The sequence below is a fragment of the Mustela erminea genome, chromosome 20 (assembly GCF_009829155.1).
Source record: "Mustela erminea isolate mMusErm1 chromosome 20, mMusErm1.Pri, whole genome shotgun sequence".
Taxonomy (NCBI): Eukaryota; Metazoa; Chordata; class Mammalia; order Carnivora; family Mustelidae; genus Mustela; species Mustela erminea.
The window spans coordinates 15,159,089-15,180,744 of record NC_045633.1 but is presented as its reverse complement, the minus strand read 5'-3'; the positions used below and the strand labels follow the sequence as shown (position 1 = coordinate 15,180,744).

The window sequence follows — 21,656 nt, the reverse complement described above, 5'->3', positions numbered from 1 at the left end:
TTACCACTGGAAACCAAAACACAAAATCCTGCTGACTGTATTTGTTCCCCGGGGCCGCCATAGCAGATGACCACAGACCGGGTGCCTCAAATAACAGGAACGTGTCCGCACTGTTCTGGAGACCAGGGGTCTGAGGTCAAGGGGTCAGGTGGGCTGGTGCCTTCTGGGGGCTCAGAGGGAGCATCCGTTCCCCGCCGTCCCCTCCAGCTTCTGGTGTTGTGGGCAGTCCCAGCAGTCTTGATGTGGGTCCTGTCTCTGCTCGGACCTTCCCATGGTCCTTCCTCTGTCCCCCAGTGATGTCAGATCTCCCTTCTCTTAGAAGGACACCAGTTGTTGGATTTGGGACCCCGTCTGATCCAGGATGGTCTCACCTGGAGATCCTTCATTCTATCTCCAAAGACCTTATTTCCAAATCAGGTCACAAATTCCCAGGTGCTGGGGGTGGGGACGGGGACACACCTTTTGGGGGCAGGGGAGAGTCACCATTCAACCCACAATTTGCTGGAAATGAAAGATCCCGTACAGGTACGTACCATACAAGTAAATCCGTGTGGTTGAACTTGAACCACCTCCCATGATTTGCCCAGGGCTCCGGGCCCAAGGCTCACCCTGCCCTGTCTCTGAAATCCGGAGACAAGCTGGAGTTAAGAGACCTGCGAGCACCCAACCAAGGCTTTCTCTCGACAGGACTGATCAAAGAGAAGCAGCAGCTCCCTCTGCTTTTGAAGTCTGTGTTCCTGTACCTGTTAAAAATCTCCGGATCCCCAGATGGGGGCTGCTGCTGTAACACACACGCATCATAGGTCAGAAGCTCTCATAGGGCACAAACCCTGCGTTCGTTTTTTCGCTTTTATTGTTTTGTTTTGTTTTTTTTCATCTTCCTTCTCCAGTAGACTCACCTAAAGGCAAGAGTTTGTGTCTTCTTTGACCCAGTCTCCGCAAGGCTGGGCACAGGACCTGGCCTTCTGTGTGCTGTCTCTGAATGTGGGATGGACGGACGGACGGATGGAAGGGAGGGAGAGAACGAGCGAGGGAGAGAGGGGCCATTCCTGGACAAAGTCCCACCTTCCCACAGCCCGAGTTCCACTCATGTGTCTGCGCCCATCGCCCCGGCCTTGAGGCTCCTTCTGTTTCTCTTCTGTCTGGTATCTTCCAGGCCTTCCCAAGGCTAGCCGGAGACCTTGGACAGAATCTAGTCGGTTCCATTGACAAGGACAGGAGCAGCTGAGGGCTCCACTCTGCCACCATTAGAAATTGCGTCCCCCGACCCTCGCCGGGTGTCTGAGCTGGGGCAGCTGCTGCCTCCAACGAAGCCTCACGTAGGACCGGGTGGCTTCAGAGCCAGCAGACCAGGTTCAAGTCCCCGCACTGTTACTCCTCAGCCACCCGTCCTGGAGCACACGGGTAAACCGGGACCAGCCCTGGGTGGGGCTTCGGTGGTATCGTGGGGACAAGGAAGCCAGGCCCTTGACGCCCGGCCTAACCTAGGGTCACCTTGCTGGTGGTCCTCACCAGCAGCCCAGCTAGAAGCAAGGAGGAGCTTTGGGAAGTACCCGCTGCCCAGGCCCCTCTCAGGTGCCTCAAGCCAGTGCCCCTGGGGTGGGGCTGAGCCATGGAATCCTTTTGTGGCCCTCAGGTGACCGAAGGGCAGTCAGGATGAGAATAAGCCTTGGCCACGCTCTGTCCCTCACTGCAGCCACATCCAGAAGCCCTTTCCTGGGACAGGGACAGGCCCTGTGCACCCACCTTCCTTCCGAGCCACCCTCCCCCACCTCAGCAACTGCAGCAGCTACGCCTCTGGTCACCCCAACGCAGCAGGCTTGTCACCTGCCAGAGCCCATTCCAGAGACAGCCCCCTGCTTTTTTCTACCAGCGTCCACTGGCTTCCTTCCTGGCACTTGGCACACCTCGAATTACTTTCATTTAATACATTCCAAATCCCATTGTTTTCAGCTTGAAGAACGCTGAGAGCAGAGCCAGAGACAAGGCCGTGGGCACCAGCTGGGTTTCCAGGTGGTGATCCACACGCAGGAGAGCTAGCAGAGAGAGCGCCCTGACGCCCAGGCCCCACTGCAGACCCCCCCCCCCCCCCCCGCAGAACCTCCCAGAACCACCTCGAGACTGCATCCGAGAGCACAGAGGTCAGGAGGCCAGCCGCAGACTCTCCCTGTGGTTGATTTGTGCCCTGGTGAGAAGGGCCTGGCTTCAGGTAGGGTGGCTGCGGGCCCATCGAGCTCCCCAGCCCCCGTCAGCCAACCCTCGTTGGGACTGGGATGGAAGATGGGAGACCCTGCAGGCCCTTGAGGGCGGGAGCTGGCAGGGCGGGGGGCCTGGCCTTGGAGGTGGCTGCAGGGGGTGCTGCTGGGCCTCAGCCCGTGTACCGCACCAGCAGCTTCCGTGCCGCCCAAGCGGGCTTTATAGAGAAATTGAGCCAACATCTTCAAAGCAGAGATCGCCTCTGAGTAGCTGGATTGATGGCTTCTCTCTAAAAATCAAATCAAGGACCATGGGCCCATGTTCCTTGTGGGGACCGTCACTCAGAAATGAGTGTGAACTAGCCACTGGGCAGGTGTGGGCCCCCGGGGACACGGATAGAAGCTGGACACAGTCGCTGATCTCACAGGGACCAGGCTCTCCCAGCAGACGGACTCACGGACAGGCAAGCAGGCAGGCCATTCCTTTCCAGCCCTCCCACTCACACAAAAGGTACAGGAAACAACTTCTCAGGCCTCTATCTCCTCATCTGGAGAATGGGTCTGATGAGGGTAGCTTCGCCCTCAAGGGTCCCCGGGTTGGTCTCTGGGGTTCCCTGTCCACACGTACTCCTCCCACGAGGGTAGAAACCACCTGGCCAGTTCATTCCAGGCACTACTCATGCCGAGGCCCCACTCTGCAAGGGTGGCTTCTGGGCCAGGCTGGGCTCAGCACAGACAGGTGATGGTGAGAAAGACGGACAGAAAGTCAGGTGCGCGCCCTGACGGGAGCCTGTGCCCAGAGCGTGGCCCTGTGTGGCCACCCGAGGCTCCTAAACCTGGCCGCTGGGAGCAGTAGCAAGCGCAGGAGGGTCCAAAGCCAAGAAGTGACAGATGGGACTCTTTGCAAGAGATCCCTGGGCCTGCAAGGCATCCACTGCAGCACGGAGGGGTCACAAGAGAAGCAGGCAACCCAGGAAGTATTTAGGGGGTAAAACCGACCGTTTCATTGGGCGGAGCAGCCCACTGCCTTCTCCCTCCTCCATTCCTTCCTTCTTTGATGTGCTCAATTTTTGTCTTTTTTTCTCTTGCACCAATTGCCAAAGGATTGCATAGCTTTGGTGACCATCCGGCAAAGTACCCAAAAGTAGTATTGTCCATAGTCCCACACTAAGGGTCAGCTCTTGGCGGGGAACCCTCTGCTGACAGATTCCTTTCCAGTCTTTTCTCTATGCCTTTGAGCCATTGAAATAATACGGTGGGTGTCGCTTCATGTCCTGCTTTTGACATTCAGCTCCCCCCCAACCCAGTGGTCTCAGCATCTCCCCGTGTTCCCGGAAGCTCCGTTTCCAAAAAGAGTATCAAAAGTCCGCTGCCGGGGGACGCCTGGGTGGCTCAGTTGGTTAAGCAGCTGCCTTCGGCTCAGGTCATGATCCCAGCGTCCTGGGATCGAGTCCCGCATCGGGCTCCTTGCTCCGCAGGGAGCCTGCTTCTCCCTCTGCCTCTGCCTTCCACTCTGTCTGCCTGTGCTCGCTCTCGCTCGCTCTCTCTCTGACAAATAAATAAATTAAAAAAAAAAAAAATCTTAAAAAAAAAAAAAAAGTCCGCTGCCAGGATGTGTCCCTCGGGGTTGGCTGTCGCCCATGGGTGGACATGGAAGTTGTTTGTACTTTTATTATTTTGATTCATCCTGCCGAACAGCTTGAGACATAAACCTTTGTCCACATTGTATATTATCAATCCCTGGGAGAGGTTCTGAACCTGGGGATTACCCATCTGGTAGAGACAGAAATCACTTTAAGGCTCTGGCTACAAATTAACAGTTGGCTTTCCGGAAAGGCCAGAGCATTGGCGCCCTCACCCCTGCCAATCCACCCCCCCAACCGCCCCCCAGCATCCCCAGCACAAAGCGCTGTCAGTTCTAAATTCCTTCCCATTTGCCAACAGGGCTCAGAACTCACTCCTCTAGGGAGAGCTTCCTCACACGTACCCTCTCCATCGTCTGCATTCCTGTGGCCGCTCGCTCCCCTCTCTCTACCTGCTCCTACTCCGTCCCAGCTTCCCAGCTGGGGTTGACTTTGGTCTTACCATTTGTGGTGGGGCGGGGGGAGGGGTCAGACCTCCTCTGAGGCACATGAGCCCCCCCTGGCCACCCCACCGATATCCAGCCTCCCAGCAACCTGTAAGGTCAGCATGGTGCTCTTTTACAGAGAAGTAACTGAGACCCAGCCCAGAGAGGCGGAGTGACTTACTCAAGGTCACACAGCTGCTGAGTGGCATGGCAGGGGCTAGAATCGCAACAACGCCCGATTCCTGGGCACTGCACACATGCCGACCCCAGCTAAGCGATGTACTTGCCTGATCTCAGTTTATCCTCCCCAAACACCACCACACGCTGGTGCTAGCATTATCCCCCTTTTACAGATGAGGAACCCAAGGCCCATAGTCACCCAGCTCAGAAGTGGAGGAGCCTAGGGTCTGTGAGGCTCCAAGCCGTACCCTTTGCCTCTTAGAGAACAAGGCTGAGAGTCCCCACGCCACTCCTCCCATGGGCCTGAGCAGGGCCCTGGCCAGCTCCAGCTGCCTTGGCAGAGGGAACCCCCACACACACACCTGCCCAGAGAATTCACAGGAACTTGCCTAGAGCATGCCCTATCTCACTGTTTTCTCTTGAACCCGCTTATCTCCCTTGCATTAACAACTCTGGGCTTCTTGCCAATCTGCCTGGGTTGGAACAGTCCTTTGGGGGTAGCTCCTGCCAAAATACCCTGGGAACTGTACCCTGCCCTTGGTGGCATCTGTCACTGAGAAAAGGTGACTGCAGAGCCCACCCCCCCGCCGCTATCTGGGAGGCCCCAGTGGGCGGGGAGGCAAGTTTCACTTTCCCCGTCGCTGTACTAGGCACTGGGGAGGCGGCTGGGAACAAGTCAGACAAAACTCCACACCGTGTGCAGCTGAGCTCCTGGTAGGGGAAATAAGCACATAAATCCCACAGTGACTAGCAAGTACAGGTGCACGAGAAAGCACAGAGAGAGCTGAGGAAGGAGGGTCGGGCCAGCCGGGGGAGGAGAGGAAGGGGCGGCAGCTCTAAATAGTGATCGGGGAAGATTGTGTTTAGGAAGGAGAAGGATTGAAAGAGGTTGGGAAGGGATGTCTGGGCAGTAAGAGTATCGCAGGCAGAGGGAAAGGCCAGTGCAAAGGCCCTGGGGCATGTTGGAGGGACTGTGGAGGCTCTGGAGCCACTCAGACCTCTGCCTCCCCTGCTTCCAAGCCGTGCGGGGGCATTGGTGAGAGACACAGGAAGACGTGCACCCTGAAGGCTGGGCGCAGGGGAACGTGTGCTGGCTTCTTCATCCTGGTTCTGTTCACCTTCTCCTTCATCACCGGTGTCTTAGTCACTAGCCTGTACTGAGCACCACCTCTGAACTGGGAGTAGTGCTAAGTGCACGGTCATGATCCATCCCTTGTTGCCTCTCAGCCCTGTGCAGTGGGCGCCATGATCTCCCATTTTCCAGATAAAGAAACCGAGGCACGGAGAGATTAGGAGTCTTGCCCAAGGTCGCTGATCTAGGAGACAAGACTGGGACGGATCCTCGATAGGCCTACCCCAGTACCTGCACCTTGCCTCCAGCCCAGCGGGAAGCTCTGCACCCAGGCCCTGCAGGGGTGGATGGTCACACTAACTTCCCTTCCACGTGTCCCAGCATGCTTGTCCTCAGTGCAGGGGGCTCAGCCGTGTTTCCCAGAGGAGGCAGCCCCCTTCCCACACTGCATCCATAGACCACCAAGGGGGCGGGGTGGCAGCCGGGGAGCTTGGGGCTTCCTCCAGCCCAGCCCCCAGCTCCTGTAGGGGCTCTCCACACGCCTGCCGGGGGCTTCCCACGCAGGAGAGATGCCTTGAGGGTCTCGCGTGACCTCAGAGATCACAGGGGATAGAGCCACCCCCTCCTGCACTCCCTTTTGGTCCGTCACATAAAGGGAAAAAGAAAGTCTCCACAGAGTGCTTCTCCATTTTTAACAGCCTCTTATTTTTTTTTTTAAGATTTTATTTATTCATTTGTCAGAGAGAGAGAGAGCACACAAGCAGGGGGAGCAGCAGGTAGAGGGAGAAGCAGACTCTCCGCCGAGAGGGAGCCTGACTCCGGGCTCGGCCCCAGGACTCTGGGATCATGACCTGAGCCGAAGGCAGACACTTAACTGACTGAGCCACCCAGGCACCCCTTTAACAGCCTTTTTTTTTTTTTTAATTAATTTTTTTTTATTTTAAAAAAATATATAATGTATTATTTGCCCCAGGGGTACAGGTCTATGAATCGCCAGGTCTTTAACAGCCTTTTAAACATGTGCTGCTCCTCCCTTTCTGAAAAACCTAGAAGAACCCCCACCTCACCTTCAACAGGCCACCTCTGAAGGCAGAAGTGACAATTTTCTTTGATTTCCTCTGTACTTCTTCACTCTTCCCCACCATGCGTGTCCAGCCAGACTAGTGTTCCGCTGGGGCTGGTATCACGAAATGTCCCTTTCCACGAAAATCCCTTTTTCAAAGTGTGGGGTTTAAAATAAATGTGTTCACCACAACAGGATACCCCTTCCCAGCTGCCGTCACGAAGACTGGAGACAGGGGCCAGCAAGGACACGAGGACCCCGGGGCATCGTGCTGGGAATCCAAGCCCACGCAGACACCACGGAGAATACGGCGCTTCCTTGAAACACGATAAAGAAAATCACCCGTAGGCTCCAGCAACCCCACTTCTGGGTGTTTATCCAAAGAGAGGGACATCGCTCTGTCCAAGCGGCATCTGCCTCCCTGCCGTCATGGCCGCATCATTCACAAGACACGGGAGCAGCCTGAGGGACCCCGGTGGGTCAACGGGTAAAGAAAATGTGGTGTCTACAGCCAGCCATAAAAAAAGAACCCAGTCCTGCCATTCGTGACAGTGCAGATGAACGGCGAGCATCTTGCGCTCACTGAGATAGTCATCGGGAGCCGGACGGACACCATTGATCTCACTTCTCTGCAGAACCTTGAAAAGAAAAGAGACTGCGTAGACACGGGGATCCTGTTTGTGGTTGCCGGGTGAGACCACCCCGGCTCAGTGCAGGACGGGGAGATGGCTGTGGGGCCGTGGAGACCGGACAGGCTGGAGGGGCCCCAGCTGAAAGCAGAGGAGCCTGGCAACCTGCTTCTTGGTGGAACATCCTGGAAGTGGACATGGCTGAGAGACCCACGAGAGCTTGAGGGAGCTTCCCTGGCCAGCTCCGTGGGTTGGTTTGCAGGCGACAGGGGACACCTGCTCACATTCCACGAGCCACTGCAAGGCCCAGGACCCACAAGGTCACTGCAAGGCACAGTGACCCGCACCCGGGAGGAGAGGAGAACCGGGCATCTCGGTGAGAGGTGGGGGGCTAGCGATTTCCCTCACACCCCAGGGGACCCCCAGACCTGAGCAGCCTGATGCCGAGAAGGACAGATCCCAGTCCTGGGCTCCCAGGGCTGGGTGAGGACCCAGGGACTGTCAAGACATGCAGAAGATGCTCTCCCTCCCCCTGTCCCTGGGGACACGGATAGAGCTAGGAGGAACCACAAGACGAGAGTCCTTGGAAGGGTTACCCCAAAAGGGAGTGCATTTGCCCCAGAAGAGGCTAGCAAGTGACGAGAGAAGGGTCTCTGCCATCAGGAGGGGTGAGTAGGAAACTGCCCGCTGTTGGCACGTCTGGGGGGGTGACCACAGTCCCGGTTAGCTCCAGCAGCCACGCCACTGCCCTGCCCTGCTCCGTTTTGCACGCAATGGCTCCTTTTCTCCTCCCGAGCCTATAAGGAGACCCCATGTCACTGAGGAGGAAGCTGAGGCCCAGAGAGGCTGGCGTAAGGATACCCGCAGGGTCTCTCTCTCTCTCTGGCCACACCCCACTGCATGCGAGCTGTAATCCGCCACGTTGCACGGATGGGCAAGCCAAGGGCCAGAGAGGGTGGGTGACCAGCCTGAGGGCCCCTGAGTGGCTCAGGGTGGAGAAGGGGCCAGGACCCAGTCCTTCTGACTTCAGAGGCCAGGATCTCACCCTCTGGCCACACGTCCTCGCTGGCAAAGCCAGGAGGCTCAGCGCTGCTGCCTGCATAGCCCCAGCCCAAGGAATGGCCCAGGCCCCAGAGGGGGGTGCGGTGGCCGTGATGGGCAGGACCTCACCCACTTCTTTGAAGGAAACCTCCAGGCAGCCTGTTCCTCGAAGGAAGGACCACACCCGGTGTTTACCCGCTGGGCACCCTTGCCAGGGGATCATGGCAGATCCTGCCACGTGTCCACTTCTGGGGAGGGCGGGAGTGGTCAGGTGGCCTGGGGCAGGGTTCCTGTGGGTCCTGGGCCTCTCCCTGGCACCCAGGCGGTGGGTGGAGCAGGAGGCGTGGACCCCAGGGTCCTGTTTCCCCCTCCCCGTCACACCAGGCAGGGCTCCTCCTGCCCTTCCGTGCCTCAGTGTTCCCATCTGGTTCGTGGGCATATTCCTTCCTGGAATTGTGCAAATCAAATGATGTCCAGTGTGGGGCTGGCAGGGCTGTTGCAAGGAGGCTGGGCTTTATCCTTGGGGGCTCTGGGTAGCCCTGTGGGGAGGGTGGTTAGGGGGATAAGCTCAAAAGAAAGAAAAGGAAATCCCAGGACCCAACAAGAAAGAAGGAATTCAAGGTAAACGAGACACGTGGGAAGGTGGGCTCTCTTTCTGCCCATCTGACGCCCGGGGATCTGGCCGTGGAACAGAAATGTGCAAGGGAGGGCAGAAAAGGGACCGGGATGAAAGCAGGACCCCAGAGAGCTCCCCCTCCGTGAAAGAGGGCTTCACTTTGCTCACTGGGGCTGGGAGCGTGGCCACACGCAAGGGAGGGAAAGGAGTCTCCCGTGAGAAACTGAAAGTCCGTGACAGGAATGGCAGGGGTGGGGTGGGGTGGGGCAGGGCGGGCAGTCTGGGGTCTGTCTGGATCGGCTTCACGCTACTCCGCTGCCATCTCAAGCCAAGGCAGCAGTGGTAGGAAGACTCGTCTCCCGCTTGCGATGCCCTCAGAGCAGCAGCCAAAGTGAACTGGGCAGGACCCAGGGGGGATACTCCCCATCCCGAGACCAGCACATGCCCCGAATGTCCCGGCGGAAGAGGAGCTCACAGAGACTCTTGAAATCACCGGAGAAATCCTACCTTGCAGGACCCCCCGCCCCTCCGCCTTCCTGGGGTCTCTATCAGAGCATCCGGCCCTCTGTCATCCACCGTGGGCTGTCAGTCTGAAAGGGGTTCCTGCTGACCACCCCCTTCCTTGTCTGCTCCCTACCTCCAAACTCTGGGAAACCCGCCCTTCTCCCAAATGCCTCGTGGGAATGTGGGTTTGTGCGGAGGCACTGACAGAGGGGCTGAGTTTTTCCACCCGGGTCCGGGGGATGAGGAGACGGTGGGAACCCTGGATGTCTCAGAAGTTCTCCAAGAGCAGGAGGGAAGGTGCTGGCCTTCCTGGGGGGTTGAGGGTGGTGAGCACAGGTCCAGGGGGTCTTACATAGCCTCGAGGGACGGTTGGCCTTCGTGAGGCCTGTCTCCAAGAGCTGAGCACGAAGAAGCCTATGATGGGCCCAGGGACACGGTGGCCAACCAGGTCCCTGCCCTCCGGAGTCACAGTCTGGGGCAAAGCTGATCTAGACACGCCTTACCTTTCCAGAGGAGGGGTCGCCCGTCCAGAGGCGGGGAGGGGAGGGCATGGCTCAAGAAGGACAGCAGGCAACAACAGCCCTCCTCCTGGGCCCTGGGAGGATTACAGGCAGCCGCCGGAGCGTGGCCCACAGAAGGGTTACTGGGCTCATTACTAATGAATGAATGGCCGGCCCAGCTGATGACTCGCCTGAATGAGCCACCGTGATTGATCTAACTCTGTGAATGGACGGATGAGAAAAATGAGTCCGTGAATGAAAGGCGCAGTCCCTGCCTCCCCAGCCCCTGCAGAGAAGGGGCCTGGCCCCCCGGGGAGGGGAGGAGAGGCCAGCCCTGAGTCAGAAGGAGGTCAGAGGCCGGGCGATGAGTCGCCAGGGAGCATGGCACACGCCGTGACTCCACACTTAATCACTCCCGCCACGGATAACACACCAAGGGCCTGAGCAGGGTTCCCCTGAGTCACTGGCCATGAAGGCGGCCTCGGGTGCCCCTCCTACCCCTTCCTGGGCCTTGCAGACAATGAATCAGGGCTTTTCGGGGGAACTGTGTATCAACCATTCAGCAAGGAGTGTCCAGCCCCGAGAGGGAGCCCTTGGGCCCCGGGGCCCATGGCTGCTGGGGAGTTTGGAGATCCTGGGGAGGCGGGGCAGGGGTGGTCCTCCTGCACCCCCCAACTCTGGCTGAGCTTCTGGGGGGCTGAGACCCCACCTCGCAGCCAGTCCTAGCACTGCAGTAAATAATAGCAGTGACCGTGAACATTTGTGGAATCGGGCCCCACGCCAAGGCGGGGGGCTAGACTAGACTCCTCCTCTAGTCTTCTTGCACCTACCAGGAGGCGGGTGGAGGATGGCCTCCTGCCCACGACCTTGTCCACCTTCTGTCTGGGTCCCACCTGCACAACTGACCATCACCAGCGCCACTGCCTCTGATAGTCTCACTGGCGGCATTTTGCAAGAAACAGTCTCAGAGCAGCTGAGCAGCTGGGAAAGGGGCTTGTGGAGTGGGCAGCCTTGGGTCCCCGGGCTGGGAGATCCTCAGGGAGCGCTTGCATGAGAGAGGCAGAAATAAGGGGGCATGTGGCAAAGACTCTGGGCCAGAGGCACGAGGCTGCCTCCAGCCATCCCCGCAGGGGAATTTGGGCTGGGGATGTGAGCCGTTGGAGGCTGAGGCTGGGGCTTTCTTGCCCTCTTGCTGGGCTCCCCCTCCGGAGTGGGGAGATTGTACCTCCATCCATCTGCCCACCCATCTGGGGACCCTTCGGTCCCCAGCAGTGACTCTCGCCAGAGGGTCTGCAGAGCCTCGTGGGGCACAAATTGCCCATGAAAAGGGGAGGGAGAAGACAGCACCAAAACAAAGGAAGGGGTCCGTGGAGGTGGGCTGGCGCTCAGGCCGACCTGAGTGGGGTTTTCTCCGCCAAGGATGACTTTCTAGGATGCTGGGACTCGTGGGGCAGAGGCACACATGTCATCACCCTGTGGGTGGACCAGTCCCAGTCGGTTCTGGGAATCTGGAGACCAGCCAGCCTCTAGGAGGTTCAGCCGTTCTTTGGAAGGGGTGGGGAGGGGGAAGAGGCAGCTGGGAGCAGTTTCTCCCTCTGTGTCTTCCTCGCTGTAGCCACCACCACCCCCCCCCCAGATGGTGAATTCAGGGCTGGCTCAAGTCACACCACCAGCATCACCCCTGCGCCCCCGCCCCCAGCCGCCCAGACACCATGGATGGGACATCTCTTGTCCATCTGTGGGGCACTGGCTCAATGAAGTACCTGGCACGCAAGTTGTCCAGGATGTGTCACTACAAGAAGCTGCGCTTTCCTCATCTTCCAGGAAGCCGAGCATAACCAGAGAGGTTGAGTAACTTGCCTAGAGTCACACAGCTCTAGGAAGTGGAGTCAGGATCAGCTCTCAGAACGGATTCTGGGCTCTGATTCTTTTGCCCACTCACACCTCAACTGCCGCAGGAAAGGTTTGCTGGGGTTACAGACTCGCTTAAGTTCGTTACAGTCCATCCCTACCATGGACCATCCCCAGCCATGAAAATGGTGATTGGGAATATCTCTTCCTTTGGGAAAACGTCACTGGTGTGTACTTAATGGGAAAAAGCAAGCTGCAAGAGTTGGAGGGCGACAACATACTTTTGTTCGTTTAGGAAGAGTTTTCCTAGAACGATGGCCAGATGAGGGGATGTTCCAAGGCTAGCTGCAGAAACCCCGGAGGACAGAGGGCAGGGTCCCATGCGGAAGGATGGGGCCCAGCCCTCCAGGCGTGGTGCCATCAAGCCGTCCTGCCTTCTCTGTGATGGTGGCTGCCATGTCGTGGGAAAGGAGTGTCCCCACTAATGAGGATCTGAAGACCCCAGGGCCAAGGGCAGAGAGGAGCAGTGGGTAGGTGAGGAGGCTCGGGGCCCTGTGGGGTGGGAGGGAGGAAGGCAGAGCGGGTGCCCGGAATGATTCCTCTGCCTGGCATGCCTCCCTTGCCACCCTCGTGGTCAAACCTGTCAGTCCTCAAGACCACCTCAGACATCCCCTCCTCCAGGAAGCCTCCTAGATTTCCTAGCCAGCCAGGCATTTTCCTTCCTCGGTACTTCTCCAGATTCCTTGTATGAGACTTGGGGCTTCCAAACAACTCCCTTCAACTCTGATCTCTTTGAGGGCTCCCAACCCAGCCATCAGGGTATGGGGGGGGGGGCCCATTTTGGTAATGCTAGCCCCTCCCACGGGGACTGCTGCAAAGTGGAGCTCACCACCCTCTTGCTGGGGTCCCTGACCACCTCGAATTGCACTTCTCTCCCCACCAGGGCCTTGAGTGTCATATCTGATGGGGTCCTTACCACGCCTGGTTTGGGGGACAGTAGCACTGTGTATCCCTTCTCTACAGCCATGGAAACCAAGCCTCAGGGAAGCTCAGGGGCTTGCTAGGCGGCGACACAGCCAACGAGTGCCAGAGCTGGAATCCAAGCCCGCTTCGGGCTGTGTCTGCAGAACGTCTCAGAGTCTGCCCACCTCCCTCTACCGTGCTTCGTCATATGTGAAAATCTGATTTCTCTTTCAACGGCTGCCACAGAGAGGCCCAGGGCATGGCCACCGACAGGCAGAGGTGAGTCCTGGAATTCCAGTAACCCAGCTTTCCTGTGATGCCTCCCCATGCCGGCTCTCCTTCCGGCTGATCGTGCATCCCTGCTGGGGTGGGGGAAGACTGAGGCCCAGGAGGCCCACGGCTCCCAGCCCACCTGGCTCCGACGACGCCAAGCCCTGGCTGGCCCCCACACCCCTGGTTTCTGAGCCCGGCTGGGCCCATGAAGGTCTGTGCCTTGCCTGGAGCCTCCCGGAGGGCATCTGACAAATAGGCTTCCTGCTCAAAGTCCGGCCAACTTTCCGGAAAGGAGCAGGGGAAGCTGGGAAGGAACACAGAGGGGCCAGGTAGCCGACAGGCACGCTTCCTGCAAGAGGAAAGTCGACCCATCGCTTCTGGGAACTGGGATGGCTCAGTGATAGCACGGTGCCCTTTGACACCACCCCCCCACCCAGGGGAGCACCCAGCTGGAGCTGTTGACAGCACCTTCCTCCTTCCCAGGGAAACACAGCTGGACCGCTTGGAGTCTCCACGTCTGATACTCAGGTGTGCCTCTCCAGCCACCTGTCTGGCTGCCACCCAGGGTGCCCAGCTGAGGGCTGCGGGGGCGGTGGGGGGGGGGGTGCGCCTGCCACCCAGGCTGGGTCATTGGAGCTGAGCCGGGAGCTGACTGGCGGGGCCCAGCCCGGCTGCTGAGTCCTGCTTCCTGTTCCCGCCGCTATGCAAATGCAGGGGTGGGGGGGATCTGGGCCTCTCCTGGGGCAGGCTTCCCGGAATGATGGCATCGATTGTCCTGAGAAACCTGGCCCCGGGGGGGGCCCCCCCTCTGTAAGAGGAGAAAGCTGTAAATAGCTAAGATCCCTTTTCCTCCTGGGGCAGCCCTGGACATGGGATCCTGCGTGTGAGGCCGATGGGGGCAGCCGTACCCGCACTGGCCTGGTGGGTGGGGAGCGGGAATCAGAGGTGGCCTCGCTGGCTCCCCTTCCAGGGCCCAGAGCCCGCCATGCCCCGTCCCCTCTATTTACACACAAGGAAACTGAGGACTCCAGACCGGCCCGGGACCTGCCTGGGTGTCGCCTCTCTCCCACTCACCAGGCCTCACCCCAGCAGCGGCGGCACATTTCTGCTCGCCATTATTTCTCTTCCAGCCCCCACGGCCTCGGCGGCCTCGGGTCCCAGCCCGAGCCTGGCTGCCTGGTCTCCCACCCCAGGCCCTGCTGTGCAAGGAAGGGGTCCTTCTTAAGCGTACAACGGACCATGTCACTCCACTGCCCAGACATCAAGCCTCCCTCGGATCTGGGCGCCACAGACTGGTGCATCGTCAGACCCCCACCCCAGTCCCCGTGTGGCCTCCTCTCTCTGCACCCCTGCCTCACACATACCCCAAGTAATGCCACAACTCTTCTTCGGTGCTTGCTCCCGCGCCTCAAAGGCTTAGCTCAAGCTGCTGTCTTTTCCTGGGATGGCATTTTGTCTGCGTAGCATTGCCACCTCCAGGAAGCCTTCCTGGATGCCCTCAGGAGGACCAGGGCCTCCTGTGGGCCCCCACCTTCTGCATGTCCCCCTGTCGTGACACAGAGAGCTTCCACTGTCCCTTTAGCGTCCATCTGCTTCCCTGGTCCGGGGCCTCCTTGAGGAACCAGCTCTCAGAAGAAGCCAGGATGGGGCAAAGCAGATGGACATTTCACGTGTACTTAGGACATCAGCCTACGGCGTGGATGAAGGATGGCCTCTTCCCGCCCCACCACCCCACACCCTTCCTGGGAACACGCAGAACCTTCTTCTTGGGTCTGCTTCGAAGGACCTGACAGTGAGGACAGTTGGTGATCAGACTGGGGAGGCCAAGAAGAAAGGAGAGGCTGAGTCCAGGCTTTGGCTCCTGCGGCTGTCCCGAGACCGGGTGCGCAGGACCGAGGTCAATGAACGGGGGCAGGTGATACGAGACGAGTTGATATGTCGCCCATGGCACCCTGGGCAAGTCGCCCTCCAGAATAAATGGGCCTGCATCCCAGCAAGGCCCCCCTTCCCAGCCAGGGGCTGACCAGCCTTTTCCTGGCCCCAGTTGGATGCACTGAGGCCTGGACATCTGCACTGAGGGGCCAGAAGGGGGCCTTTCTGGAAAGTGCCTCCCGGGGGACAAGGCTGGTCCCAGAAATCATGACTCATGAGGGAAGCAACCCAATCAAGCAGCTCTCCCCCATCCAAGGCAAGGGGTGCCTCCCAGGCGCTTGCCCCCGAGGGGCGCAGCCTCTTGTCGTCCTCAGAGTTGGGATGGGCATGGTGACCCCTCCTCCCATCTCTGCCTTGACCTCAGGCCGCCCGTGAACCCCACGGGGCCCAGGGGCCGTGGCCACTGGGCAGATAGGGGGCTGAGCTCTGGACTTGGCAAAGTCATACTGTGATACAGAGCTCCGGCGCAGCCTCTTGACACCTTTCTGCTCTGCGAGGCCAATGCCCAGATTTCCCACATGGGAATTCCCCAGGTCTCTCTCCCTCTTCCCCCCACACCCCGTGGAGTCATCACAGTGTGCGGGTACCCGTCATCCAAACTCTCTTCCCAGCACCAGCGTGGGAGAGAGCCAAGCTCTGGGCAGACGGCGGCTCAGCCCTGGGGCTTTTCAGCCCCTACATGTACCCCTCACCCCTCCCATGCCTCCGAGGGATGCTCCGTGGTCCGTGGGCCCTGCCTTGCCTCTCCTGGCTGTGAGTCCTGGGGCAAGGCCAGGACACAGCCCTTGGCATACCTTGGGGCCCTGGGTGGGGCTCCTCTGTGGCTCCCCCCACCTTGCCTTTCCCATTCATAAACCCCTGTTGTAGGGCCAGCCATGCACATTCAGGAGGGCCTTCTGGCCGCTCGAGAGAGATCTGTGCGATGCATTGCAGCCACCACTCTGATGGCCTAAGGTTTTATTTACTTATTTGACATTCAGTTGGTCTTTTTGAAAATTTGGTTCAAGTGCCAAAGGGGCCCAAGAGCTGCCCCGGCCCCCCTCAACCAGACCTCAGCCACCCCACTCGCTCCATGATACAAGTTTCTGTTTCCTTCAAGGAGACTTAGAGTGGCTACTCCAACCTATCCACAGCTACAAAACGAGCTACCCCCAAACCTAGCCCCTTAAAATACCAATAAACCTTGATTGCTTCACTGTCTCTGCAGGTCGGAGGAATTTGGGAACAACCCAGCAGCGTGGTTCTGGCTCCAAGTCTGGCACAAGGCTGCAGTCAAGATGTCAGTTGGGGCCTGATCATCCGCAGGCTCGACCGGGGCCGGAGAAGCCGCTTCCAAGATGGCGCCCTCCTGTGGCAGAAGGCCTTTGCTTATCACACAGCTGCTCCAACGTCCTTACAACATGGCAACCGGCTCCCCCCCAGGATGAGGGAGCCAAAAGGGGAGCAAGGTAGAAGCCACAGTAGCTTTTATGAGCGAACCTCGGAAGACACACATTCCCGCTGTATCCTTTTAGTGACACGGATCCACCCTACTTAGTGTGGGAGAGGACCAACCACACCAGGGCACGGGTACTAGGAGGTAAGTATTAAAAGGGTCCCCTGGAGGACGCCTACCACATGTACCATCCTACACCTTGCTTTTTTTTTTTCACTGAACAAGTCTCCAGAATAGGTGCATGTTAATGCACTAGAGTGACTTGATTTCTTTTAACTGCACAGTATTCCTTGTCGGGGCACCGCAATTCATTTACCCAGCCCCCCCCACTGGGTCCTCTATCCGGGTTATTCTTAATCTTTTGCTCTTACAGTTGGAGCTAGAGTGACCGCCTTCGTACAGGAATGATCTCCTGCCTACATGAGGGTTAATACTCAGAACGGGATGGTTACGTCAAAGGATGGGGTCATTTGCAAACATAGGTGTAAAGTCTTTGCTACTTCCTGGATTGACGTATGAGGCCCATTTGTCTTCCCCTTGAACTGGAGTGGACTCTTGTTTTTTGTTTGTTTGTTTGTTGAGAGAGAGAGAGAGAATCTTAAGCAGGCTCCATGCCCAGCACGGAGCCCGACGTGGGGCCCAATCTCATGACCCTGAGACCATGACTTGAGCCAAAGTGAAGAGTCAGATGCTTTACCGACTGAGCTGCCCCAATGCCCCTGGAGTGAACTCTCAAGGACTTCAGCAGAGAGATCACCACGGAAGGGATGATATGTGACATCTGAGACTACATCACGGAAGGTCACACAACTCCCACCTTGTCTGCTGCAACTCTGCCCTTGAACGGCAGGGGGAGGCTGCCGTGATGTGGCAAAACCCAAGACGTGAAGACCTTGTGTATCTGCCCATTGGTCAACAGCCCCAGTGACATCCGGCCTTTGAGTCCTGCCAGCAAAGGTGCCAGTCACCTGAGCAAAGAAGTCTCCAGACATTCTGAGTTACTTCCCGGAGGCCTCGGACTTCACGGACTACACACCTGGAATTAAAGGTGGGGGCGTGGCTTACCTGTGCCAGACACATAACACACACGTCAGCTCATTTCACCCGCTCAACGACCCCTCGGGGCCGGTGTTGTCATCTCCCTGTTTTAGAGATCAGGAGACCAAAGCTCAGAGAGGTTCAGCAACTTGCCCAAGACCTCACAGGCAGGGACTGGGGAACTGAGATGCTCATTTGGGTCTCCCTGACTCCAGAGGCCCCCCTCCCGCCAGGCACAGAGCGGTCGGCAGAAGGAGGGCGCCGGGCACCTTCCAGAACGTGCCGTATGGAATTTCAGCCATACGGAATTTCTAGATCGAAGGGACACACCGCGTTAGATCAAAAGGCCCATGCCCTGGGACCGCTGAGAGCTATCTTTGGCAAAACACACTTGAACATGATGCGTTTACTTTCCCTGCCAATGTAGTTTAGGCAGAAAGGGAAACGTCAGCTTTCTCCTCTTGCCAGGAATTCTGTCCACTGAGAATCTTGACTGGCTGGAGGTTCTCATCAGCCATTCATGACGCCTGCTGACCAGCAAATTAACAAAGGCATTGCTTCCTTCAGCAGGAGGAAAACTCTTGCAAAGGAAAATCCAGTCAAAGCAGTTTGCGGGAGAGCACGTGGGCCCTCCCCCCTGCTGGCGGTGGGTGGAATTGCAGCTCAGCTCTACTAGACAAAGGGGACCTGGAGAGAGGCTCGCGCACCAGGGCCATTGCAGGAGCGGGAGGCATGCTTGGAAGGACAGCTCCGGTCAGAGGCAGCGCCACGTCTTGGCTAAGCCTGCAGTCTCCAGGGTTCGATGACCTGAGTTCAAATCCCTGCCCCACCACGTCTTGGCTAAGCCTGCAGGCTCTGGGGTCCGAGACCTGAGTTCAAATCCTTGCCCCGCCACAGGTCGGTTAGGGAAACAGAAACCACAGCTAGTATTTCAAACAAAGGAAAATGGTCGCATGATTGATGGGGCCACTAGAGGTTAGCACCCCTTTTCATCAAGGGGAAGAGGAGGAGATAGTGCCCAGGAACCCAGGAGGTGGTGCCCCCTGTGGAAGCAGGAATAGCAGTGGAACTTTTATCTATTTCTTTAAAGATTGTATTTATTTACTTATTTTAGAGAGAGAGAGAGAGCACGAGCAGGGGGAGGAGCAGAGGGAGAGGGAGAGAGAATCCCTAGTGGACTCCAGGCAGAGCACAGAGCCCAGCGCGGGGCTTGATCTCCAGACCCTGAGATCCTGACCTGAGCCGAAACCGAGAGTCAGACGCTCAGCTGACTTAGCCACCCAGACGCCCCAGCAGTGGGACTTTTAAGAGAAGGGACTTTCCGGGATGCCTGGGTGGCTCAGTGGGTGAAGTGTCTGCCTTCGGCTCGCGGGTCATGATCCCACACTCCCGGGGTCGAGCTCCGTATTAGGCTCCTTCCTCAACTCTCTGCTCCCTCTCCCACTGCCCCTGCTTGTGTGCGCTCTCCCTCTCTCTCTCTCTGCCAAATAAATAAAATCTTATTTTCTTTTAAATAAAAGAAGGGACTTTCCCACAGGAGCTGGTGCCACAGAGGAGTCCCCACTGTGGCCCAAGGTGCCCCCCAACACGGACAGAGGGAGGAATGCCCTGCTTCTCCCTTCCTGCCCCCCACTGACAGGATGGCCCCCACGGGCCAGCAGCCCGTGGCCCAGCCAGCCTCGGAAACGTGGCTCCTGTCCAACCGCACAGAAGTGAGCAGGGCGTGGGTCTGAGAGCAAACGAGCAGACCCACGCCCTCCTCCACGCCTGGCACCTCCATTCCCTAAATGACACCCCGAGACTGCTCTGGGCCTCAGTTTCCTCCTCCTTAAGACAGGGATAACATCCTCCTTCATGGACCCTCTGAGAGGGTCTCGAGAATGAAGCCAGGGCCGAGCTCGGGGCATGGAGCTGGGCACCAGAGAGGTAGGCACTGAGGGACCAGGGTGGGGGGCCCCTCAGCCAAATGCTCGGCCCCACTGGAAGGTGCCAGTGCTGTCCATGGGGATTGCAGCCAAGCACCCACATCAGATGTGAGGATGGGGGGCAGGGGGTCGGCTTGGCAGCCACGGCCCTTTACCGACCCCCTGCCTTTCGGCGGGGTGTCCCAGACGAGGCTCTGCTTTCTGAAGCCTGCCTGTGTGCGTGTGTGCATGTGGTGCTTGTGTGTGTGTGAGTGTGTGTAAGTCTGAGCACCTCCGGTGTGTGGAGATGTGTGCTGGGGCGAGTGGGGTGCTGCCGGGTGAGGGTCTGGTGCTCTATCCTCCTGAAATCAAGCTTGACGAGCCTTTCAAGAAACCCCCCAAACCCTGGCCCCCTGGGCCCTCACCTCAGGGCAGGGTAGGGAGGCCCCAGGCTTGGAGGCGGGGGTGCCAGGGGCTGAGGCTCTTCTCCTTGAGACCAAGCTGCCTCTTGCCGGCTCTGTGATCTCGGCAGCCCACAGACCCTCTTCTGTGCCTCAGTTTCCCCCTCTGTAAGATGGGGATAAGAATGGGAACTCACAGGACAGTGGTCAGGATTCCGGGCATTGGCGCTGAGAAAGTGCTCGGCCCAGGGCCTGGGCTGTGGGAACTGCTCGAAGGTGTCAGCTGCTCCTGCCATTAGGTTTAAAGCTGAAATCAAGAGTCAGATGCTTAACCCACTGCTCCCCCCGAGGTGCCCCCCAATTCACCGTTTTACAGTGAGCTGATTAGTGGAACGTAGCACATTCACAGCCATACAATCCTCACCTCTACTAGTTCTAGAACATTTTTATCTCCCCCAAATAAAATCCCGTGCCCGTTAGCAGTCAGCCCCCATTCTCTGCACCCCCAGGCCTCCTGCAACCACCCCCCTGCTCTCTGTGTCTATGACTTTGCCCCTTCCGGACGCTGCCAACGAATGGAATCGTACAGTCTTCCATGTCTGACTTCTTTCCCTTAGCATGACCATTTCCACGTCCCTCCGTGTTGTAGCATGAGAATTTTGTTCCTGTGAGTCCCACAATCAATCCGCTAATACTTTTGGAAAATGAGGGGCGGCTGGGTGGCTCAGTGGGTTAAGCCTCTGCCTCGGCTCAGGTCATGATCTCAGGGTCCTGGGATCGAGCCCCGCATGGGGCTCTCTGCTCAGCAGGGAGCCTGCTTCCCCCTCTCTCTCTGCCTGCCTCTCTGCCTACTTGTGATCTCTGCCTGTCAAATAAATAAATAAGATCTTTAAAAAAGAGAAAATGATTTTTACAAGTATCGGTGGCAGTGGGAGCACTTGGGTGGCTCCGTCGGTTGAGTGACCGACTCTTGGTTTCAGCCCAGGTCAGGGTCTCGGGGTCACGGGATCCAGCCCGGCGTCGGGCTCCCGTGCTCAGCGTGGGAGTCAGCTGGCGCTTCCCCTTCCCCCCGTCCCTCCCCACAAATACATAAATAGATCTTTAAAAAAAATAAAATGGTGAATTTTATGTTATGTGTCTTTACTACAGCATTTTAAGAAGATAACTGATGGTGTAACAATCCTGCCTGTGGCCCTGTTTTCTTCATTTTGCAGGTGAGAAAGCTGAGGGCCAGAGAGGTGAGCATCCCGTCCGAGGTCGCACAGCCCTCCTAGACCTTGGCTGTGAGCCATCGCCCGCCACCGTTGCAGGAAGCGTTCCTGGAAAGCAAGCCGGCCCTGGGTTCCTTGTAGAGATCAGAGGAGCCACAAGATCCCCAGGCCAGGGCAGAGGTCCCCACCCTGGACGCGGGTGACACTTCCCCTGGGAGGGCGGGGCTGGGACATGAAGATCTCAGCCCTGAACACCGAGTTCTCCCGCTACAAGGTTCTCAGTAGACTGGGGACAGCCTGTCCTGACTGGCTTCCTGTCACCTCCCCCACCCTCCCCGCCATCTCCTGGCCTGTCTCTGGGGCTCCCAGCACAGGAGAGGGGATCTTGGGGGCACTCCTGAGCTAAAAGGCCGTCATAGCTTACAAGACGCCGCCCCTCTTGGCTCTTCACGGAAGGAATTTTTTTTTTCCCCCAGTTAATCCAAGCGATGCGTGGCAATGTGATAGAACATCAAATATGGGGGCGACTCGGGGGGCACAGTCGGTTGAGCGTCTGACTCTTAATTTCTGCTCAGGTTATGGTCTCAGGGTCCTGGGATGGAGCCCCACATCGGGCTCCACGCTCACTGGGGAGTCTGCTTGAGGACTCTCTCCCCCCCTCTCCAGCTGCCCTCCCCCCGCTTTCTCTCACTCTCTCTCTCTCATATAAGTAAATCTTTTTAAAAAGGCATAAAATAGGGCGCCTGGGTGGCTCAGTGGGTTAAGCCGCTGCCTTCGGCT

The 21,656-nt window shown here is 58.0% G+C and overlaps 1 long non-coding RNA gene across 1 annotated transcript; it reads left to right on the top strand.

The window, feature by feature from the left end:
• Window positions 1-6,560: 6,560 nt before the first annotated feature.
• LOC116580817 lies at window positions 6,561-21,483 on the top strand. Its single transcript, XR_004281800.1, has 5 exons — window positions 6,561-7,875; window positions 12,015-12,253; window positions 12,743-12,961; window positions 13,393-13,483; window positions 20,880-21,483. It is a non-coding gene; the product is annotated as an uncharacterized LOC116580817 (long non-coding RNA).
• The last annotated feature ends 173 nt before the right edge of the window (window positions 21,484-21,656 follow it).